Source organism: Procambarus clarkii, unplaced genomic scaffold, assembly GCF_040958095.1.
Source record: "Procambarus clarkii isolate CNS0578487 unplaced genomic scaffold, FALCON_Pclarkii_2.0 HiC_scaffold_151, whole genome shotgun sequence".
Lineage (NCBI taxonomy): Eukaryota > Metazoa > Arthropoda > Malacostraca > Decapoda > Cambaridae > Procambarus > Procambarus clarkii.
Window position 1 is genome coordinate 607,949 of NW_027189184.1, and position 14,850 is coordinate 622,798.

Sequence of the window (14,850 nt, forward strand, 5' to 3'; positions counted from 1 at the left end):
ACTTCACAACGTAAATACAACATTGTTACTTCACAACGTAACTACAACATTGTTACTTCACAACGTAACTACAACATTGTTACTTCACAACGTAACTACAACATTGTTACTTAATGTAACTACAACATTGTTTTAAGTGGCTTCACAACATAACTACAACATTGTTGCTTCACAACGTAACTACAACATTGTTGTTTCACAACTTAACTACAACATTGTTGCTTCACAACGTAACTACAACATAATTGCTTCACAACGTAACTGCAACATTGTTGCTTCACAACGTAACTGCAACATTGTTGCTTCACAACGTAACTACAACATTGTTGCTTCACAACGTAACTACAACATTTTGCTTCACAACGTAACTACAACATTGTGGCTTCACAACCTAACTCCAACATTGTTCCTTCACAACGTAACTACAACATTGTTACTTTACAACGTAACTACAACATTGTTACTTCACAACGTAACTACAATATTGTTACTTCACAATGTAACTACAACATTGTTTTAAGTTGCTTCACAATGTAACTACAACATTGTTTTAAGTTGCTTCACAATGTAACTACAACATTGTTACTTCACAACGTAACTACAACATTTTTACTTTACAACGTAACTACAACATTGTTTCTTCACAACGTAACTACAACATTGTTTCTTCACAACGTAACTACAACATTGTTTCTTCACAACGTAAATACAACATTGTTACTTCACAACGTAACTACAACATTTTTACTTCATAACGTAACTTCAACATTGTTACTTCACAACATAACTACAACATTGTTACTTCACAACCTAACTACAACATTGTTACTTCACAACGTAACTACAACATTTTTACTTCACAATGTAACCACAACATTGTTACTTCACAACGTAACTACAACATTGTTCCTTCACAACATAACTACAACATTGTTACTTCACAATGTAACTACAACATTGTTTTAAGTTGCTTCACAATGTAACTACAACATTGTTTTAAGTTGCTTCACAACGTAACTACAACATTGTTTTAAGTTGCTTCACAACGTAACTACAACATTGTTTTAAGTTGCTTCACAACGTAACTACAACATTGTTTTAAGTTGCTTCACAACGTAACTACAACATTGTTTTAAGTTGCTTCACAACGTAACTACAACATTGTTTTAAGTTGCTTCACAACGTAACTACAAAATTGTTTTAAGTTGCTTCACAACGTAACTACAACATTGTTGCTTCACAACGTAACTACAACATTGTTACTTCACAACGTAACTACAACATTGTTACTTCACAACGTAACTACAACATTGTTACTTCACAACGTAACTACAACATTGTTACTTAATGTAACTACAACATTGCTTTAAGTTACTTCATAACGTAACTACATAATTGTTACTTAACATAACTACAACATTGTTACTTCACAACGTAACTACAACATTGTTACTTCACAACGTAACTACAACATCGTTACTTCACAACGTAACTACAACATTGTTACTTCACAACGTAACTACAACATTGTTACCTCACAATGTCACTACAATGTTACTTCACAACGTCACTACAATGTTACTTCACAACGTAACTACAACATTTTTACTTTACAACGTAACTACAACATTGTTTCTTCACAACGTAACTACAACATTGTTTCTTCACAACGTAACTACAACATTGTTTCTTCACAACGTAACTACAACATTGTTTCTTCACAACGTAAATACAACATTGTTACTTCACAACGTAACTACAACATTGTTACTTCATAACGTAACTACAACATTGTTACTTCACAACGTAACTACAACATTGTTACTTCACAATGTAACCACAACATTGTTACTTCACAACGTAACTACAACATTGTTGCTTCACATTGTAACTACAACATTGTTCCTTCACAAAGTAACTACAACATTGTTACTTTACAACGTAACTACAACATTGTTACTTCACAACGTAACTACAATATTGTTACTTCACAATGTAACTACAACATTGTTTTAAGTTGCTTCACAACGTAACTACAACATTGTTTAAGTTGCTTCACAACGTAACTACAACATTGTTTTAAGTTGCTTCACAACGTAACTACAACATTGTTTTAAGTTGCTTCACAACGTAACTACAACATTGTTTTAAGTTGCTTCACAACGTAACTACAACATTGTTTTAAGTTGCTACACAACGTAACTACAACATTGTTTTAAGCTGCTTCACAACGTAACTACAACATTGTTTTAGGTTGCTTCACAACGTAACTACAACATTGTTGCTTCACAACGTAACTACAACATTGTTGCTTCATACCATAACTACAACATTGTTACTTCACAACGTAACTACAACATTGTTACTTCACAACGTAACTACAACATTGTTACTTCACAACGTAACTACAACATCGTTACTTCACAACATAACTACAACATTGTTACTTCACAACGTAACTACAACATTTTTACTTCACAATGTCACTACAATGTTACTTCACAACGTCACTACAATGTTACTTCACAACGTAACTACAACATTGTTACTTCACAACGTAACTACAACATTTTTACTTTACAACGTAACTACAACATTGTTTCTTCACAACGTAACTACAACATTGTTTCTTCACAACGTAACTACAACATTGTTTCTTCACAACGTAAATACAACATTGTTACTTCACAACGTAACTACAACATTGTTACTTCATAACGTAACTACAACATTGTTACTTCACAACATGACTACAACATTGTTACTTCACAACCTAACTACAACATTGTTACTTCACAACGTAACTACAACATTGTTACTTCACAATGTAACCACAACATTGTTACTTCACAACGTAAATACAACATTGTTCCTTCACAACATAACTACAACATTGTTACTTCACAATGTAACTACAACATTGTTTTAAGTTGCTTCACAATGTAACTACAACATTGTTTTAAGTTGCTTCACAACGTAACTACAACATCGTTTTAAGTTGCTTCACAAGGTAACTACAACTTTGTTTTAAGTTGCTTCACAACGTAACTACAACATTGTTTTAAGTTGCTTCACAACGTAACTACAACATTGTTTTAAGTTGCTTCACAACGTAACTACAACATCGTTTTAAGTTGCTTCACAAGGTAACTACAACATTGTTTTAAGTTGCTTCACAACGTAACTACAACATTGTTTTAAGTTGCTTCACAACGTAACTACAACATCGTTTTAAGTTGCTTCACAAGGTAACTACAACATTGTTTTAAGTTGCTTCACAACGTAACTACAACATTGTTTTAAGTTGCTTCACAACGTAACTACAACATTGTTTTAAGTTGCTTCACAACGTAACTACAACATCGTTTTAAGTTGCTTCACAAGGTAACTACAACTTTGTTTTAAGTTGCTTCACAACGTAACTACAACATTGTTTTAAGTTGCTTCACAACGTAACTACAACAATGTTTTAAGTTGCTTCACAACATAACTACAACATTGTTACTTCACAACGTAACTACAACATTGTTTTAAATTGCTTCACAACATAACTACAACATTGTTACTTCACAACGTAACTACAACATTGTTACTTAATGTAACTACAACATTGCTTTAAGTTACTTCACAACATAACTACATAATTGTTACTTAACATAACTACAACATTGTTTTAAGTTGCTTCTCAACACAACTACAACATTGTTGCTTCACAACGTAACTACAACATTGTTGTTTCACCACGTAACTACAACATTGTTGCTTCACAACGTAACTACAACTTAATTGCTTCACAACGTAACTGCAACATTGTTGCTTCACAACGTAACTACAACATTGTTGCTTCACAACGTAACTACAACATTGTTGCTTCACAACGTAACTTCAACATTTTGCTTCACAACGTAACTACAACATTTTGCTTCACAACGTAACTACAATATTGTGGCTTCACAACGTAACTACAACATTGTTGCTTCACATTGTAACTACAACATTGTTCCTTCACAAAGTAACTACAACATTGTTACTTTACAACGTAACTACAACATTGTTACTTCACAACGTAACTACAATATTGTTACTTCACAATGTAACTACAACATTGTTTTAAGTTGCTACACAACGTAACTACAACATTGTTTAAGTTGCTTCACAACGTAACTACAACATTGTTTTAAGTTGCTTCACAACGTAACTACAACATTGTTTTAAGTTGCTTCACAACGTAACTACAACATTGTTTTAAGTTGCTTCACAACGTAACTACAACATTGTTTTAAGTTGCTACACAACGTAACTACAACATTGTTTTAAGCTGCTTCACAACGTAACTACAACATTGTTTTAGGTTGCTTCACAACGTAACTACAACATTGTTGCTTCACAACGTAACTACAACATTGTTGCTTCATACCATAACTACAACATTGTTACTTCACAACGTAACTACAACATTGTTACTTCACAACGTAACTACAACATTGTTACTTCACAACGTAACTACAACATCGTTACTTCACAACATAACTACAACATTGTTACTTCACAACGTAACTACAACATTTTTACTTCACAATATCACTACAATGTTACTTCACAACGTCACTACAATGTTACTTCACAACGTAACTACAACATTGTTACTTCACAACGTAACTACAACATTTTTACTTTACAACGTAACTACAACATTGTTTCTTCACAACGTAACTACAACATTGTTTTTTCACAACGTAACTACAACATTGTTTCTTCACAACGTAAATACAACATTGTTACTTCACAACGTAACTACAACATTGTTACTTCATAACGTAACTTCAACATTGTTACTTCACAACATAACTACAACATTGTTACTTCACAACCTAACTACAACATTGTTACTTCACAACGTAACTACAACATTGTTACTTCACAATGTAACCACAACATTGTTACTTCACAACGTAACTACAACATTGTTCCTTCACAACATAACTACAACATTGTTACTTCACAATGTAACTACAACATTGTTTTAAGTTGCTTCACAATGTAACTACAACATTGTTTTAAGTTGCTTCACAACGTAACTACAACATTGTTTTAAGTTGCTTCACAACGTAACTACAACATTGTTTTAAGTTGCTTCACAACGTAACTACAACATTGTTTTAAGTTGCTTCACAACGTAACTACAACATTGTTTTAAGTTGCTTCACAATGTAACTACAACATTGTTTTAAGTTGCTTCACAACGTAACTACAAAATTGTTTTAAGTTGCTTCACAACGTAACTACAACATTGTTGCTTCACAACGTAACTACAACATTGTTACTTCACAACGTAACTACAACATTGTTACTTCACAACGTAACTACAACATTGTTACTTCACAACGTAACTACAACATTGTTACTTCACAACGTAACTACAACATTGTTACTTCACAACGTAACTACAACATTGTTACTTCACAACGTAACTACAACATTGTTACTTCACAACGTAACTACAACATTGTTACTTCAAACGTAACTACAACATTGTTACTTAATGTAACTACAACATTGCTTTAAGTTACTTCATAACGTAACTACATAATTGTTACTTAACATAACTACAACATTGTTACTTCACAACCTAACTACAACATTGTTACTTCACAACGTAACTACAACATCGTTACTTCACAACGTAACTACAACATTGTTACTTCACAACGTAACTACAACATTGTTACCTCACAATGTCACTACAATGTTACTTCACAACGTCACTACAATGTTACTTCACAACGTAACTACAACATTTTTACTTTACAACGTAACTACAACATTGTTTCTTCACAACGTAACTACAACATTGTTTCTTCACAACGTAACTACAACATTGTTTCTTCACAACGTAACTACAACATTGTTCCTTCACAACATAACTACAACATTGTTACTTCACAATGTAACTACAACATTGTTATAAGTTGCTTCACAATGTAACTACAACATTGTTTTAAGTTACTTCACAACGTAACAACAACATTGTTTTAAGTTGCTTCACAACGTAACTACAACATTGTTTTAAGTTGCTTCACAACGTAACTACAACATTGTTTTAAGTTGCTTCACAACGTAAATACAACATTGTTTTAAGTTGCTTCACAACGTAACTACAACATTGTTGCTTCACAACGTAACTACAACATTGTTACTTCACAACGTAACTACAACATTGTTACTTCACAACGTAACTACAACATTGTTACTTAATGTAACTACAACATTGTTTTAAGTTGCTTCACAACATAACTACAACATTGTTACTTCACAACGTAACTACAACATTGTTTTAAATTGCTTCACAACATAACTACAACATTGTTACTTCACAACGTAACTACAACATTGTTACCTAATGTAACTACAACATTGCTTTAAGTTACTTCATAACGTAACTACATAATTGTTACTTAACATAACTACAACATTGTTACTTCACAACGTAACTACAACATTGTTCCTTCACAACATAACTACAACATTGTTACTTCACAACGTAACTACAACATTGTTACTTCACAATGTAACCACAACATTGTTACTTCACAACGTAACTACAACATTGTTCCTTCACAACATAACTACAACATTGTTACTTCACAATGTAACTACAACATTGTTTTAAGTTGCTTCACAATGTAACGACAACATTGTTTTAAGTTGCTTCACAACGTAACAACAACATTGTTTTAAGTTGCTTCACAACGTAACTACAACATTGTTGCTTCACAACGTAACTACAACATTGTTACTTCACAACGTAACTACAACATTGTTACTTCACAACGTAACTACAACATTGTTACTTCACAACGTAACTACAACATTGTTTTAAATTGCTTCACAACATAACTAGAACATTGTTACTTCACAACGTAACTACAACATTGTTACTTAATGTAACTACAACATTGCTTTAAGTTACTTCATAACGTAACTACATAATTGTTACTTAACATAACTACAACATTGTTACTTCACAACGTAACTACAACATTGTTACTTCACAACGTAACTACAACATTGTTACCTCACAATGTCACTACAATGTTACTTCACAACGTCACTACAATGTTACTTCACAACGTAACTACAACATTTTTACTTTACAACGTAACTACAACATTGTTTCTTCACAACGTAACTACAACATTGTTTCTTCACAACGTAACTACAACATTGTTTCTTCACAACGTAACTACAACATTGTTACTTCACAACGTAAATACAACATTGTTACTTCACAACGTAACTACAACATTGTTACTTCACAACGTAACTACAACATTGTTACTTCACAACGTAACTACAACATTGTTACTTAATGTAACTACAACATTGTTTTAAGTTGCTTCACAACATAACTACAACATTGTTGCTTCACAACGTAACTACAACATTGTTGTTTCACAACGTAACTACAACATTGTTGCTTCACAACGTAACTACAACATAATTGCTTCACAACGTAACTGCAACATTGTTGCTTCACAACGTAACTGCAACATTGTTGCTTCACAACGTAACTACAACATTGTTGCTTCACAACGTAACTACAACATTTTGCTTCACAACGTAACTACAACATTGTGGCTTCACAACTTAACTCCAACATTGTTCCTTCACAACGTAACTACAACATAATTGCTTCACAACGTAACTGCAACATTGTTGCTTCACAACGTAACTACAACATTGTTGCTTCACAACGTAACTACAACATTGTTACTTCACAACGTAACTACAATATTGTTACTTCACAATGTAACTACAACATTGTTTTAAGTTGCTTCACAATGTAACTACAACATTGTTTTAAGTTGCTTCACAATGTAACTACAACATTGTTACTTCACAACGTAACTACAACATTTTTACTTTACAACGTAACTACAACATTGTTTCTTCACAACGTAACTACAACATTGTTTCTTCACAACGTAACTACAACATTGTTTCTTCACAACGTAAATACAACATTGTTACTTCACAACGTAACTACAACATTGTTACTTCATAACGTAACTACAACATTGTTACTTCACAACGTAACTACAACATTGTTACTTAATGTAACTACAACATTGTTTTAAGTTGCTTCACAACATAACTACAACATTGTTGCTTCACAACGTAACTACAACATTGTTGTTTCACAACGTAACTACAACATTGTTGCTTCACAACGTAACTACAACATAATTGCTTCACAACGTAACTGCAACATTGTTGCTTCACAACGTAACTGCAACATTGTTGCTTCACAACGTAACTACAACATTGTTGCTTCACAACGTAACTACAACATTTTGCTTCACAACGTAACTACAACATTGTGGCTTCACAACTTAACTCCAACATTGTTCCTTCACAACGTAACTACAACATAATTGCTTCACAACGTAACTGCAACATTGTTGCTTCACAACGTAACTACAACATTGTTGCTTCACAACGTAACTACAACATTGTTACTTCACAACGTAACTACAATATTGTTACTTCACAATGTAACTACAACATTGTTTTAAGTTGCTTCACAATGTAACTACAACATTGTTTTAAGTTGCTTCACAATGTAACTACAACATTGTTACTTCACAACGTAACTACAACATTTTTACTTTACAACGTAACTACAACATTGTTTCTTCACAACGTAACTACAACATTGTTTCTTCACAACGTAAATACAACATTGTTACTTCACAACGTAACTACAACATTGTTACTTCATAACGTAACTTCAACATTGTTACTTCACAACATAACTACAACATTGTTGCTTCACAACATAACTACAACATTGTTACTTCACAATGTAACTACAACATTGTTTTAAGTTGCTTCACAATGTAACTACAACATTGTTTTAAGTTGCTTCACAACGTAACTACAACATCGTTTTAAGTTGCTTCACAAGGTAACTACAACTTTGTTTTAAGTTGCTTCACAACGTAACTACAACATTGTTTTAAGTTGCTTCACAACGTAACTACAACATTGTTTTAAGTTGCTTCACAACGTAACTACAACATCGTTTTAAGTTGCTTCACAAGGTAACTACAACATTGTTTTAAGTTGCTTCACAACGTAACTACAACATTGTTTTAAGTTGCTTCACAACGTAACTACAACATCGTTTTAAGTTGCTTCACAAGGTAACTACAACATTGTTTTAAGTTGCTTCACAACGTAACTACAACATTGTTTTAAGTTGCTTCACAACGTAACTACAACATTGTTTTAAGTTGCTTCACAACGTAACTACAACATCGTTTTAAGTTGCTTCACAAGGTAACTACAACTTTGTTTTAAGTTGCTTCACAACGTAACTACAACATTGTTTTAAGTTGCTTCACAACGTAACTACAACAATGTTTTAAGTTGCTTCACAACATAACTACAACATTGTTACTTCACAACGTAACTACAACATTGTTTTAAATTGCTTCACAACATAACTACAACATTGTTACTTCACAACGTAACTACAACATTGTTACTTAATGTAACTACAACATTGCTTTAAGTTACTTCACAACATAACTACATAATTGTTACTTAACATAACTACAACATTGTTTTAAGTTGCTTCACAACACAACTACAACATTGTTGCTTCACAACGTAACTACAACATTGTTGTTTCACCACGTAACTACAACATTGTTGCTTCACAACGTAACTACAACTTAATTGCTTCACAACGTAACTGCAACATTGTTGCTTCACAACGTAACTACAACATTGTTGCTTCACAACGTAACTACAACATTGTTGCTTCACAACGTAACTTCAACATTTTGCTTCACAACGTAACTACAACATTTTGCTTCACAACGTAACTACAATATTGTGGCTTCACAACGTAACTACAACATTGTTGCTTCACATTGTAACTACAACATTGTTCCTTCACAAAGTAACTACAACATTGTTACTTTACAACGTAACTACAACATTGTTACTTCACAACGTAACTACAATATTGTTACTTCACAATGTAACTACAACATTGTTTTAAGTTGCTACACAACGTAACTACAACATTGTTTAAGTTGCTTCACAACGTAACTACAACATTGTTTTAAGTTGCTTCACAACGTAACTACAACATTGTTTTAAGTTGCTTCACAACGTAACTACAACATTGTTTTAAGTTGCTTCACAACGTAACTACAACATTGTTTTAAGTTGCTACACAACGTAACTACAACATTGTTTTAAGCTGCTTCACAACGTAACTACAACATTGTTTTAGGTTGCTTCACAACGTAACTACAACATTGTTGCTTCACAACGTAACTACAACATTGTTACTTCACAACGTAACTACAACATTGTTACTTCACAACGTAACTACAACATCGTTACTTCACAACATAACTACAACATTGTTACTTCACAACGTAACTACAACATTTTTACTTCACAATATCACTACAATGTTACTTCACAACGTCACTACAATGTTACTTCACAACGTAACTACAACATTGTTACTTCACAACGTAACTACAACATTTTTACTTTACAACGTAACTACAACATTGTTTCTTCACAACGTAACTACAACATTGTTTTTTCACAACGTAACTACAACATTGTTTCTTCACAACGTAAATACAACATTGTTACTTCACAACGTAACTACAACATTGTTACTTCATAACGTAACTTCAACATTGTTACTTCACAACATAACTACAACATTGTTACTTCACAACCTAACTACAACATTGTTACTTCACAACGTAACTACAACATTGTTACTTCACAATGTAACCACAACATTGTTACTTCACAACGTAACTACAACATTGTTCCTTCACAACATAACTACAACATTGTTACTTCACAATGTAACTACAACATTGTTTTAAGTTGCTTCACAATGTAACTACAACATTGTTTTAAGTTGCTTCACAACGTAACTACAACATTGTTTTAAGTTGCTTCACAACGTAACTACAACATTGTTTTAAGTTGCTTCACAACGTAACTACAACATTGTTTTAAGTTGCTTCACAACGTAACTACAACATTGTTTTAAGTTGCTTCACAATGTAACTACAACATTGTTTTAAGTTGCTTCACAACGTAACTACAAAATTGTTTTAAGTTGCTTCACAACGTAACTACAACATTGTTGCTTCACAACGTAACTACAACATTGTTACTTCACAACGTAACTACAACATTGTTACTTCACAACGTAACTACAACATTGTTACTTCACAACGTAACTACAACATTGTTACTTCACAACGTAACTACAACATTGTTACTTCACAACGTAACTACAACATTGTTACTTCACAACGTAACTACAACATTGTTACTTCACAACGTAACTACAACATTGTTACTTCAAACGTAACTACAACATTGTTACTTAATGTAACTACAACATTGCTTTAAGTTACTTCATAACGTAACTACATAATTGTTACTTAACATAACTACAACATTGTTACTTCACAACCTAACTACAACATTGTTACTTCACAACGTAACTACAACATCGTTACTTCACAACGTAACTACAACATTGTTACTTCACAACGTAACTACAACATTGTTACCTCACAATGTCACTACAATGTTACTTCACAACGTCACTACAATGTTACTTCACAACGTAACTACAACATTTTTACTTTACAACGTAACTACAACATTGTTTCTTCACAACGTAACTACAACATTGTTTCTTCACAACGTAACTACAACATTGTTTCTTCACAACGTAACTACAACATTGTTCCTTCACAACATAACTACAACATTGTTACTTCACAATGTAACTACAACATTGTTATAAGTTGCTTCACAATGTAACTACAACATTGTTTTAAGTTACTTCACAACGTAACAACAACATTGTTTTAAGTTGCTTCACAACGTAACTACAACATTGTTTTAAGTTGCTTCACAACGTAACTACAACATTGTTTTAAGTTGCTTCACAACGTAAATACAACATTGTTTTAAGTTGCTTCACAACGTAACTACAACATTGTTGCTTCACAACGTAACTACAACATTGTTACTTCACAACGTAACTACAACATTGTTACTTCACAACGTAACTACAACATTGTTACTTAATGTAACTACAACATTGTTTTAAGTTGCTTCACAACATAACTACAACATTGTTACTTCACAACGTAACTACAACATTGTTTTAAATTGCTTCACAACATAACTACAACATTGTTACTTCACAACGTAACTACAACATTGTTACCTAATGTAACTACAACATTGCTTTAAGTTACTTCATAACGTAACTACATAATTGTTACTTAACATAACTACAACATTGTTACTTCACAACGTAACTACAACATTGTTCCTTCACAACATAACTACAACATTGTTACTTCACAACGTAACTACAACATTGTTACTTCACAATGTAACCACAACATTGTTACTTCACAACGTAACTACAACATTGTTCCTTCACAACATAACTACAACATTGTTACTTCACAATGTAACTACAACATTGTTTTAAGTTGCTTCACAATGTAACTACAACATTGTTTTAAGTTGCTTCACAACGTAACAACAACATTGTTTTAAGTTGCTTCACAACGTAACTACAACATTGTTGCTTCACAACGTAACTACAACATTGTTACTTCACAACGTAACTACAACATTGTTACTTCACAACGTAACTACAACATTGTTACTTCACAACGTAACTACAACATTGTTTTAAATTGCTTCACAACATAACTAGAACATTGTTACTTCACAACGTAACTACAACATTGTTACTTAATGTAACTACAACATTGCTTTAAGTTACTTCATAACGTAACTACATAATTGTTACTTAACATAACTACAACATTGTTACTTCACAACGTAACTACAACATTGTTACTTCACAACGTAACTACAACATCGTTACTTCACAACGTAACTACAACATTGTTACTTCACAACGTAACTACAACATTGTTACCTCACAATGTCACTACAATGTTACTTCACAACGTCACTACAATGTTACTTCACAACGTAACTACAACATTTTTACTTTACAACGTAACTACAACATTGTTTCTTCACAACGTAACTACAACATTGTTTCTTCACAACGTAACTACAACATTGTTTCTTCACAACGTAACTACAACATTGTTACTTCACAACGTAAATACAACATTGTTACTTCACAACGTAACTACAACATTGTTACTTCACAACGTAACTACAACATTGTTACTTCACAACGTAACTACAACATTGTTACTTAATGTAACTACAACATTGTTTTAAGTTGCTTCACAACATAACTACAACATTGTTGCTTCACAACGTAACTACAACATTGTTGTTTCACAACGTAACTACAACATTGTTGCTTCACAACGTAACTACAACATAATTGCTTCACAACGTAACTGCAACATTGTTGCTTCACAACGTAACTGCAACATTGTTGCTTCACAACGTAACTACAACATTGTTGCTTCACAACGTAACTACAACATTTTGCTTCACAACGTAACTACAACATTGTGGCTTCACAACTTAACTCCAACATTGTTCCTTCACAACGTAACTACAACATAATTGCTTCACAACGTAACTGCAACATTGTTGCTTCACAACGTAACTACAACATTGTTGCTTCACAACGTAACTACAACATTGTTACTTCACAACGTAACTACAATATTGTTACTTCACAATGTAACTACAACATTGTTTTAAGTTGCTTCACAATGTAACTACAACATTGTTTTAAGTTGCTTCACAATGTAACTACAACATTGTTACTTCACAACGTAACTACAACATTTTTACTTTACAACGTAACTACAACATTGTTTCTTCACAACGTAACTACAACATTGTTTCTTCACAACGTAACTACAACATTGTTTCTTCACAACGTAAATACAACATTGTTACTTCACAACGTAACTACAACATTGTTACTTCATAACGTAACTACAACATTGTTACTTCACAACGTAACTACAACATTGTTACTTAATGTAACTACAACATTGTTTTAAGTTGCTTCACAACATAACTACAACATTGTTGCTTCACAACGTAACTACAACATTGTTGTTTCACAACGTAACTACAACATTGTTGCTTCACAACGTAACTACAACATAATTGCTTCACAACGTAACTGCAACATTGTTGCTTCACAACGTAACTGCAACATTGTTGCTTCACAACGTAACTACAACATTGTTGCTTCACAACGTAACTACAACATTTTGCTTCACAACGTAACTACAACATTGTGGCTTCACAACTTAACTCCAACATTGTTCCTTCACAACGTAACTACAACATAATTGCTTCACAACGTAACTGCAACATTGTTGCTTCACAACGTAACTACAACATTGTTGCTTCACAACGTAACTACAACATTGTTACTTCACAACGTAACTACAATATTGTTACTTCACAATGTAACTACAACATTGTTTTAAGTTGCTTCACAATGTAACTACAACATTGTTTTAAGTTGCTTCACAATGTAACTACAACATTGTTACTTCACAACGTAACTACAACATTTTTACTTTACAACGTAACTACAACATTGTTTCTTCACAACGTAACTACAACATTGTTTCTTCACAACGTAACTACAACATTGTTTCTTCACAACGTAAATACAACATTGTTACTTCACAACGTAACTACAACATTGTTACTTCATAACGTAACTTCAACATTGTTACTTCACAACATAACTACAACATTGTTACTTCACAACCTAACTACAACATTGTTACTTCACAA